This window comes from Phacochoerus africanus, chromosome 8 (genome assembly GCF_016906955.1).
Source record: "Phacochoerus africanus isolate WHEZ1 chromosome 8, ROS_Pafr_v1, whole genome shotgun sequence".
Lineage (NCBI taxonomy): Eukaryota > Metazoa > Chordata > Mammalia > Artiodactyla > Suidae > Phacochoerus > Phacochoerus africanus.
Genome location: NC_062551.1, coordinates 132,459,992 through 132,472,394, shown reverse-complemented (window position 1 = coordinate 132,472,394; position 12,403 = coordinate 132,459,992). Strand labels below are relative to the sequence as shown.

The window sequence follows — 12,403 nt, the reverse complement described above, 5'->3', positions numbered from 1 at the left end:
GCTGAACTAAGATGCCATCAGATGCTAATATATCAAGAAACTAGGTACCTCATTTCCTGCACACATGAACTGGAGCTTATTTTTAGAGAAAATATTTCAGACATTATATTTTTGTCAGAAAACATACAGTCTGGGTATTTTATAATTTTGTGATGGGGGTTGTGTACTCAATGATAAATACATCTGAATAATAAAATCTCTAAAATGTTTAGAGAAATAATGTTAGAAATTTAAGATTTGGCCAGTAATTCTTTTTAGTTTGGCAAGTCGTCTGTAAGTTGTCCCTAAACCTTACCCGTAAACTATGTCATAAATCTTTTTACTTGGCTGCTGGAAGAATGACAACATTTTCCTAGTGGCCGTGTGTCTTGGTCTCATTCTGAAAGGAATCTTTTCTAGGGTGTATAAAATGGGAGGTTTCCCAAAATCTAGGAACCACAGATTTGTTAAAGAACTTATGCGAAGTGCTAAACAGACAAAAATCTCATGTAGGAAAAGTAGGTAATAACAATAATCACTCCCATTTGTTCAGTGTTAGACATGGGCCTGACAATGTTCCAACCAGGAACCGATCAAGGGAAAAATGGCAAATTTCCATTTGGACTGATAGTGATAAAGTGCCATATCCTGTGTTTGCCTCATGCCATTTATTTATTTATTTATTTATTTTTTATTTTTTAGTCCCCTAAATTATGCAGTTGAGGGTCCCACATTTGGGGAAATCGCAGGGGTCAGCACATCCGGAGTGCAATGGATAAGCCTTGCCCTAGGAAAACCACCTTTGTGATCATGGTATCTCCCCTGCCAGGTAAGTATGCCTCATTCCATTAAAACATGGCTCTTATTTGTAACTAGTGCCCCAGAAGGATAATCTGACCTCAGATGAAATTATACTACTATGTAACTCAGCACTATCACTGAGTGAAGATATAACGGGGGAGGGGAGAAAGTACTGACATTTTTTTTTTTTTTCTGCCTTAGACAATTCTCCCATCTACTTCAAACCACACACCCTGTGGCTTTGATACATTGCATTTTGTCATAATAGAGAAGCAGTATGCAGCATTACAATAGCATAACCCGAGTTCAAAAGGATTTCTCTCTTTTCCTCTCTGCCAAGAACCAAATTTGAAGTCTGCATCCTCCTTAAACTAATAAGCAAGAGAAGATTCCTCTAGGATATTTCATTATGCCTTCTATCTTCTCCCATTTGGCTCACTAACCATTTGTTCTATTTGTCCATTGCTAATGGTATTTCTTTCACAAACCATCTGAAAGAGAGTTTCTTTATAATGCTATAATTTTTATTACTATCAAAATTATTTTAAAGCTTTTTGAAACTTTACCACATTGGTCACAAGGGGATAATGTCTCTTTCCTTGCAAGCCTCTATGTGACACTATAGTTATAATATTCTCAGAAAAAAATTCTGCCTTTCTGATTCAAAAATTATATCTTAAATACTATCTAATTTAATTTGGGTGATGCTGGTAATGTCAGGTGGAGCATAATAAACAGTTTTCTTTTAGAGGAGTCTATAAATATGGCTTTATAACTGTTCACATTATCAATTGGCCAGTTTAACCAGAAGACAAGTGCCAATTAATTAAGATGCCCATGATATAGGCCTAAGACCAGAGCAAAATCTGAGAATGGTCTGATTTATAACCTGACCTCACCACCTTTCAACAGGGAGACCAGAGAGAGATCATTTATCCTCTTCTTGTTTTGGTTTTCTCATTTGTAAGATGAGGCCATTACCTGTCATGTATATCTGAAAGTTAAAGTGAAGATTGATTTGATAGGGCTTTATAAACTACCAATGCTTTATAAACTCAAAAGAAATATACACACGAAGGTTTAGGTTAATATTAACACTAGTTCTTTCTTCAAATAATTAATTTTAAAAATAACAAAGGTAGGACATGTCAAAGGACTTTTTAACATTTGGTTCAGTCCCAGGGCCCTTTTGCAACTCCAGCAGAGGGTACACACATTTCCTATGGTCTATTTAAAATAAAGCTGATCCTAGACAGTCTTAGAAAGAAAAAAAAAGGTAGTGGCAAAGCAAGAGTGTTTCAAACATTATCAAATTAATAACTTTTTTTGTTTGTTTGTTTTTCCTTAAGATATGCATCCTTGTTAATGTTCAAATTTAAAAAAATTAAAATATCCCAATCTGAATAGAGTTCACAAGCACATAAAGACCCTCTTCACCTGAGGTCAAAACAGGAAAAATTTCCATCTCTGGTGATCATCCAGCATTAGGTTCTTTCACATCGTTTCTGATACAGGGTTCCAGAAACTCAGGGATGCCAACTAGAAGTGAATTCAATGTAAAAAGCTACTATTCTGAGACATATTAAGTCATTTTTATGGAAAATTCCTTTTGAATAAAAAAAAAGTGTCTTCTGCTCTAATGTGATTTAATTGAAATAAGAAGAGGTGGCTATTAAAAGAGGCCCATACAAAAAACTTCTGTCTTGGAGAATTGCATTTTCATAAATTGTTACATTAAATAAGATTTACAAAGACTCTCAATCATTTAAATGATTCCCATTGGTATTTTTTCCCAGTCATTTAAAATTTTTTTTTTTCAATATTTCCCCAGCTTAGATAGTAGGTCTCTGTGCTCAGGTTGACATAACAAAATACCATAGACTAGGTGGCTTAAACAACAGAGATGTTTTTCTCATAGTTCTGAAGGCTCAAGTCTGAGATTGGAGTGTTCATATGGTAACTTTCTGGTGAGGGCTGTCTTCCTGGCTTGTAGATGGCCACATTCTTACTGTGCAGTCACATGGCCTTTTTGGGTGTGCATGCAGCGAGAGAGAGGATAAGCTCTCTGCTGGTTCTTCATATAAGGACACTAATCCTACTGGATCAGTACACCACCCTAAAATTACCTCATTTACCCTTCATTACTTCCTTAGAGACCCCATCTCCAAATACAGCCCCAGTAGTCGTTAGGGCTTCAATGTATGAATGTTGGTGGGACGTAAACATTCAGTCCAGAAGAGATGGAAATTCAACACTGAACTCTACTTTTTACTTTTTATTTTCTCCTACATTTTTTCATTTGGTCCTTTATTCACACCTGATAGTCCAAATTTACTATATTCTAGGGATTTTGATAGATCCTTGGGATAAAAAAATTAAAGAGTAAGTCATGTATCCCTAAGGAATCTATCGTCAATGATGATGAGATGTATAAACAAAGGTGAGAGCCATGAAAATTCTCTCCCTTGTGAAAAATTCAACAAATAGGTGAACTCTATCATGAAGTAGAATTAAATCATCCAAAGAGTGGACTTTATAAAATTAATTCAGATATCTGCTTCTAGCCAAGATAGAGTAGTAGGTACCCCCCTGTCTGAAACAAATACAAACCAAGAAAAACATATAAAACCATGATTTATCAGGCAGTGCATGACAATGATCACAGAGAAATGGGAAAAAAATGAAATGAGTTCTACAATTTCCTAGCTTATTTTTTTAAGAGATTTTCTAGGTCATGGCACAAGAATGAACAACTCGGGCAGAGTCTGGCAGGCTTCCTGAGTTGCGCAAATGGAGTTGAGAGTCTGGAAAGACCAAAGACAGCTAGCTAGACACCACAGAACTGAGTACCAAGAGGGGAGAGTACCAGGGAACAGCAGAGGGCCCCCCTTGTGTATTCAGCAGAGTACTGATGAGGAAATGGTACAAGTTTGGAGAAAAACTATCTGAAAGGACTAAATGGAACAGTGCCCAGTGTGAGCACTGGGCACTGAGAATCATTCCTGTCCCTACCCCACAGACCAGAAGACTTCATAATTCATAGAGAATTGTATAGAATATCCAGAAAAATGAGCACAGAAAACTCAGTAGTAGACATCATTAGCTCCAGGAATGCAGCTTTAGCCCCTATTCAGAAATCTTTGTACCAAGACCTAAAAAGATCAGTTTCCAATTAACTTAACTAAATCCTAAAATAAAACTCAAGAATGGTTATATAAATTCAAAAAAAAAAAAGAGTTCTCATTGTGAATCAGCAGGTTAAGAACCCAACTAGTACCCATGACCCATGAGGATGTGTTGTTTGATCCCTGCCCTCACTTAGTGAGTTAAGGATCCAGCATTCCACAAGCTGTGGTGTAGGTCACAGACATGACTCAGATGTGGAATTGCTGTGGCTGTGGTGTAGGGCAGCAGCTATGGCTCTAATACGACTCCTAACCTGGGAACTTCTATATGTCACAGGTACAATACCAAAAAGACAAAAACAAACAAAAATATCTGGCACCCCAAAAGATGCAATATACCATGACTAGGATCCAGTGAAACATTACCAGGCATGCAAAGCAGAAAAATATTACATTCCTATGATGAGTAAAAAGAACAAAAATATGATCTAGAACAGACACAGTTGTTAGAATTAGTAAACAAGGAAATGAACAGAGTCATTGTAAATATAGTCGTTGACCCCTGAAAAACACAGGTGTGAACTGCACAGGTCCACTTATATGACAATATTTTTGATAGTAAGTACTCAGAGTAAGTGTTTGGTTGAATCCAAGGATATGAAGGAACCCTGGATATGAAAGACAATTTATAAATTATACACAGACTAACTCCCATATTATTCAAGGATCAACTATATCCCATAGGTTGAAATAGGCTGAAATGGGTTGAAAATAAATGTAAAGAAAATGAGTATATATTTTTTTAAGTACTAAACTTCTACAGATAAAATTTTAAATATACAAAAGGAAAAATATACTGAATGGGATTAGTGACAGATTGAACACTGCACAGAAAAAGACTAGTGAACTTGAAGATATTAGAATAGAAAATCTCCAAGATGAAACCCATAGAAAAAATAAATTCTTAAAAAAAAAGAGGAACGGTGAGCCTATAGAATGATTTCCAATAGCCTAATATCTGCATAACTAGAAACTCACAAAGGAGAAAGTTGAAGAAATAATGGTTAAATATATTCCAAAACTGATTTAAAAATTATAAGGTCAGATCCAAGAAGCCCAATGAACCTCAAGTACATACACATGCATATACATACAGAGCATGAAGAAAAGTACATCTCTATTCATGTCCATGATGTTTACCCTGTGCAATATGGGCAAGAAACATAGATAAAATGCATCCATATTGGAAAAGAAGTAAAAATTTCATTTAAAGGAAATCTACCGAAAAACACATGAAAAGATGTTCAACATCACTCATTATTAGAGAAATGCAAATCAAAACCATGATGAGGTATCACCTTGCACCAGCTAGAATTGCCATCATCAAAAAGTCTACAAACAAGAAGTTCCTGAGAGGGTGTGGAGAAAAAGGAACCCTAGTACACTGTTGGTGGGAATGTAAATTGGTGCAACCTCTGTGGAAAACAGTGTGGAGATTCCTCAGAAAACTCAAAATAGAACTACCATTTGGTCCAGCAGTCCCACTCCTGGGCATCTATCCAGAGAAAACCATGACTCGAAAAGACACATGTACTCCAATATTCATTGCAGCACTATATACAATAGCCAAGACATGGAAACAACCTAAATGTCCATCGACAGAGCAGTGGATCAAGAAGATGTGGTACATATACACAATGGAATATTACTCAGCCATTAAAAGGAAAGAAAGAATGGCATTTGTAGCAACATGGATGGACCTAGAAATTATCATGCTAAGTGAAGTCAGTCAGACAATGAGACACCAACATAAATGCTATCATTGACATGTGGAATCTGAAAAAAGGACACAATGAACTTCTTTGCAGAACAGATACTGACTCACAGACTTTGCAAAACTTATGCTTTCCAAAGGAGACATGTGGTGGGGTGGGGGGATGCACTGAGGGTTTGGGATGGAAATGCTTTAAAATTTGGTTGTGATGATTGTTGTACACCTATAAATGTAGTAAAATTCATTAAGTATTTAAAAAAAGAAAATCTATAAAAAAATTTAATAGAAATCTGAAAAAGAGCTAAAAAAATAATAAGTGAGTTTAGCAGGGTTGCAACATACAAGGTCAATATAAAAATCAATTGGGATTTCCCCTCGTGGCTCAGTGGTTAATGAATCTGACTAGGAACCATGAGGTTTTGTGTTTGATCCCTGGCCTCACTCAGTGGGTTAAGGATTCAGCGTTGCTACGAGCTGTGGTGTAGATCACGGACGAAGCTCGGATCCCATGTTGCTGTGGCATCAGCCAGTGGCTACAGCTCCAATTGGACCCCTAGCCTGGAAACCTCCATATGCCATGGGTGCAGCCCTAGAAAAGACCAAAAAAAAAATCAATTGTATTTAAATACGTTAGATATAATAAAAATAATTTTTTGAAATACTACTTGTATTACATCAAAATATGTAAAATACTTGGGCACAAATGTGAAAAAATACATGCAAAATCTGAAAATTTAAAAGCATTACTGACAGAAATTAAAGAAGGCCTAAATACGTGGAGTGATATTTTAATGAGTCAGAAGACTCAATATTCTTAAAGTGTCAGTTCTCCTGAACTTAATTAAATGTTATACCAATGAAAAGCAGAGCAGTTTTTTGTTTTGTTTTGCCAAGCTTGACAAGCTGATGCTGAAGTTCATATATAAATTCAAATAAGCTAGAAAAGTCCAAACAACCTGAAGAAGAACAAAGTTAGGATATTAACATAACCTGATATCAAGATTCATTATAAATCTAGGCGGAAAAAAATGTTGTACTAGCTTAAGTTAGACCAATGGAATACAATGGAGTGTGTAGAAACAGACCACACATATACTGAACACAGATTTTGGATATAGATGCAAAGACAGTTCAGTAGAAAAAAGACATTCTTTTCAAAAAATACTCCTACAAGAAATATTTGTTCATATTAATAAAAAAGAGGAAGAAAAAACTTTGATCACTACCTTGCATCATGTGAAAAATTTATAATGGATCATAGACATATATGCAAAACCTAATACCATTAAAACTTCTAGAAGAAATCATAGGAGAAATACACAAATATTTCTTAGATATGATACTGAAAGCACATTTTAGAAAACAGATAATAAATTAGAATTCATCTAAATTGAAAGCATTACTATATTAAGGGTCATTATTAAAGAGAATGCAAAGAAAAGCCGCAGACTGGGAGAAAACATTTGCAAATCATACATCTAATGCAGGACCCATCTCTAGAATATATGAAGAACTTTCAGTGCTCAAGAAGAAAACAAACTACCTGATATAAATGGGCAAAAGATATGAACAGACCCTTCCTTAAAGATATACAGATGGCAAACCTAGCCAAAATTAAAGACTAACCATATCAAATATTGGTGAGAATGTGGAAGAACTATACACCTTAGAAAGCTGATAACAAATGTCAAAGAGTATAATCACCTTGGAAAACACTTTGGCAGTTTCTTAAACATGTAAACTTACATCTCTCAGCTTCAGCCATTCTACTTCTAGGAATTATTCAAGGGAAATTAAAGCATATGTACATAACAAAAATGAAGGCCCACGGCTATACTTGTAATTGACAAAAAGTGGTAATAACCTAAACTTACATCAACAGAAGTCATTCCTATTGATTAACTTATAATGTTATTTTTATGCAATTAAATAGTTCAGGTTGCTGCAGAGACACAGGTTCAATCCCTTCTCAGCACACTGTGTTAAGCATATGGCATTGCAGCCACTGAGGTGTTTTGCAGCTGCGACTCGGATTCGACCCCTGGCCCAGGAATTTCCATAAGCCATGGAAGCAGACAAAAAAGAAAATTTAGGAAACATCGACAAATCTATAGTGACAGAAAGCAGATAAACGGCTGCCTGGGGATGGGACAGGATATAGAAAAGAGCAGTAGATGAAAAGATTACACAGGCACAAGGAGACTTCTGGGTCTTGTCCTGATTTTTTAAGTGTTTCATGAATATGTACTTGTGTATATATAATTTATTATATGTATGCTAATTATACAGCAAAAAAGCTGTTAAAAATTAAAATGATTGTAAAACCCTAATTGTTACATACATATTTTTGCTTCAGTTTGGTAAATTCCATTTTGGTTATTGGTCCTATAAGCAGGATGCTTATCTCATATTTAGATTTATATCTATTTTACTATAACTATGCTTTTAAAAAGAAAAGTCGCCTCAGTTTTTTTTCAGAAGAATAAAAACAGCACACTGAATCTCATGCATTTAAAATGTTCTTAAATAAATGCTTCGTTTAATACTTTAAAAAATATTGATGATTTTCCCAGGTTTCTTTTATGTAGTGATTTAGCTTCATCCTCAGTAGCTATCTGCACAGTGTCAGTGACCCCAACCACCACCTCCCTTTGCTGTGAAACATTTCAAATGTTGATTTCAACCCAAGGTAACATGACAAGGCTTTCTTAACTTCTACTTAATTCTGATGTCTAAAATAAACTTCCATAGAAAAACATTAGGAATTCTCATCATGGCTCAACAGGTTAAGAATCTAACTAGTATCCATGAGGATGTGGGTTTGATCCCTGGCCTCACTCAGTGGGTTAAGGATCTGGCATTGCTGTGAGCTGTGGTGTAGGCTGCAGATGTGATTCAGATCCAGCATTGCTGTGGCTGTGGCATAGGCCAGCACCTGCATATCTGTTTCAACCTCACCCTAGCGTGGGAATTTCCATATGCCACAGGTGCAGCCCTAAAAAGAAAAAGAAAAAAGTATTAAATGTAATCATACATAATATATAAAAATATGTTTATATATATTAAATTATATGTTACATATATATTAATATGTTAATATCAATTTAAGATATGAACAGGGCAAGGTTCCTTTCTGGAGGCTCTATGGAAAGGTCCATTTCCTTGCTCCATTCAAGTTGCTGGCAGAATTCAGTTCCTTGCCCTGATAGGAGTGAAATTCCCCGTTTCCTTGTGGGCTCTCAGGTGAGGGTCTTTACTGTCTTTACAGAGGCCATCTGCAACTCTGGTTTTGAGGTCCTCTTCCTTCAAGAGAGCCAACAACAATGGATTGAATCTTTCTCATGCTTGCTTCTCATTCTTTTATCCCTGATCTACTTTTCTTTCCTTTTCCATGTTTAAGGGCCCATGAAGTTATACTGGGTCCAAATGGATAATCCAGAATAATGTCCCTACTTTAAGGTCTACAGATTAGCAACGTTAATTCATCGGCAACCTTAATTCCTCACACATACATGCATGTATTTATGTGTGTGTGTGTGACATGTATCACTTAATAAGGATTAAATGAGATATTACTTGTGGAAATATTTAGTCTATAATACTTGCTCTATAAAATGAGAATTTCACTCTTCCTCATTTATACTGAAGAATCTTTTCTGGTTGTGCTGAAGCTAATAAAATTAGCTTAAGCCACAAAATAAAGCAGTGTTTGAATATCCCATGATCTTAAAATTCCATAATTGTAATACTAACCTGTTGTCAGATGAGTGTTTTCCATAACAGTATAGTCTTTTTCTTCCCCTAGTATCACAATTTTTGTTGACAAAGAAAATAAGGATGACTCAATGTTAATTTTAAGTGTGGAATGTTGGTCCTTTCATTATAAAATCTACTCAAACAGAAGTAGAGTTTAATAAAGGAAAATTTTACATTCTTAAATTTAAATGCTTTCACAATTTTTATATAACAGACTTTAAGCTGTTTTCTTCAAGAAACACTAAGAATTTAGACAGACTTAACTTCAGCCCATAATTAAGTTCAACTTTGAAATACCATACCTGATCAAGAAATCCTCAGCAGAGATATTATTAGTTTTCACATATTGTTGGCAGATATTTAGCATTTTAAAACCAATTTTCAAGCGCAAAATCCCCTGGTGTTTCTAGAACATCGGTCAGAGTCTACCTATTTCCTTCTTTTTTTTGTTCACATCAATGTGAACAATATCTCTTTTTCCTTTCTTTATCAAATTTCTTGTTGCTTGTTTTGTTTTCTGAGTTTGATGGCTATTTCCTGAATGAAGTTTGAAGCATGATCACATTTTATGTAATCTAGAATGTAACACAGAGAAATGTTTTATATTTGCATTTCTCTACCAAATGAAAACTGATGCTATAACTGTCATAATTTAATTCAGAATGATACACAATGTGTTTTTAAATAAACATTTTGGAGACAACGCAAATGAAGACATAATACAGTGTCACAGTATGATAGATGTCTTCTAATGCAATTAAATTGATTTCTAAAATTTGACAAAGTGAATACTTGCTCATAATTTAGGTATAAGTATTAAACATTAAGTATGATGATCTCAGGCACTATTTTGTAGAGAGATGTTCTTTCAGATACTCACAAACCACTTAATAAGATGAATGATCATGTCATGTCTTATCTTTATGAGAGGATATGCTATTCTTGATTCAAGACAAAACCAAATCCATCTGAATACACTTTGGATTATTAGAAAGAATGTTGCAGCCAAGGTTTAGGGTTAAAAAATAAAAGTTAAAATGAAAGATCCTTAGCAGGATTTTGGAATATTACAAAAAAAAATTCAATGGCAATCTTATACACAATGTATCCCTCTCTTAAACATTATTATTTATGAGTTGTGATTTAATTACACAACAATAATGAATTAGCTGTGACATGATCAATTAGCATTTTGATTAAGAGAAGTAGAGCATTTTAGAGTGACATCTATAGAATTACAAATTGAATGCATGGAATCATAAAATAATCAAAGGGAAAGTATCTTTAACAGTCTAATCCATGACTGCTAAAAGAAGAGTTTAGTATTTCACTTTATTTTCTCACATCTCCACCAGCAGAAATTAATTACCTGCAGTCATACAATCTTTCATATTCTACATTGAATTGCTTTATCCCTCTCTAAATATTTGAGAATATATTTGTAGAATGGTTGGAATAATGAAGCTGACCTTGCTATAGCTGGTTATTCTCTATTTCAGGTCAGATCAAATACTTTTGTGTTACTATTATGATCTGGTTGATTATGAGTTCCTTTTTTTTCATCTTTTAACATCTCTAAAATCGGGATGTACCTTACAAGTTATGCAAAGCAAGCAGCTGGAATGATGTGACTCTCTTCATTTGTGCATGTGCCTCAAAACTTGCAGAATGGGCATCAGTAGTTTAGGAGAAAAATCCCAGCAATAATACTGGAACAATTTTTTTAAGAAGTGCAAAAAGGACAATTTTATGTGGGAAAACAAAAATTGGTGACTGTGATTCTAAAAGTGTTTTGGGAATGTCAGATTCTAAATATGAAAATAATTTTTGGAAGAGTTTAACCAATCATTTTATTTTTTTATCAGCATACACAGTTTTGATACATAATAAAAATCTTTGCTAAGACTACAAAAGCTCTTTCAGGATAATAAAAGCTATAAGCTCTAATAAAGTACTATTGTCATAGTTTAATTGACAATGCTTTTTTATATGTGTGTGGTGGGGGTGCCCATACTGGCCAAATATGGAAGGTTCTTGGGCGAGGGGTTGAACCCAAGCCACTGCAGTGACAATGCCAGATCCTTAACCTGCTGCAACATAAGAGAACTCCTAGCAGTGCTTTTTAAAATAGTACATAAAATAATTTTAGACTCAACAATTATGATATTTTGATCAAACATTTAAGAGATTTTCTGCACCTTTCTTGATTTACAAATTTTTTTAAATGCCATTTCCCATTCAAAAATGGAAAATTCCATATAGAGTTAGCCAATGTACTGTTTCCCTTAATCCTTTTATTTCTTCTGTATTCTTTTTACCTCTAGTAAAGAGTAAATACAATTATTTACAAGCATTTTACAAACACTTTTGAAAATGAAATGAAATTTTCAAAAGCGTTTCAAATGGCTATTTTGAAGTGTGCACCCTCCCTATGGGAATGAACTAGAACTTAGAGAAAAAAAGGTTAATGAGACAAATGTGGGATATATTTAAAATTCTACTTCTTTTGTGAGCTTGTTTATTCCATCTCATCATCAGACCTGTCGAGGCATGACAATTTTAAAATTCTGGTTTTGATGGAGAAGGAGTTAGAAAGGAGTAACTACCTTATTTACATAGAAATAAAACATTTTAACTGGCATCATGATTTTCAAGAATCAGTGAAAATGTGAATAAAACACACGTCTTCTTTTCCTGACCCATATGTCAATTACATCTCTTAAATTGCTTTGTCTGATATACAAATCAAAGTGTATGTGTTTTTACCTACCTTTCCAAAAAAAAAAAATCTACTACCCTGTTTCTTACTTTTGCAATGTGAAACAGCAATAAAAATTCTCAGAAAGAAAAAGAAGGGAACCCAGAGCAACAACAAGCATCCAAATCAAAAAAGAAAGAAAGAAAAAAAAAGCAACTAAACTGGTATATCAAGCATCTCCACACTGCACATCTTTTTTTCTTAATGAGT

At 34.4% G+C, this 12,403-nt stretch overlaps 1 pseudogene; it reads right to left on the bottom strand.

Annotated features, from left to right (window-relative positions):
* Positions 1-680: 680 nt before the first annotated feature.
* LOC125134804 (uncharacterized) lies at positions 681-816 on the bottom strand (annotated as a pseudogene).
* Between the last annotated feature and the right edge of the window lie 11,587 nt (positions 817-12,403).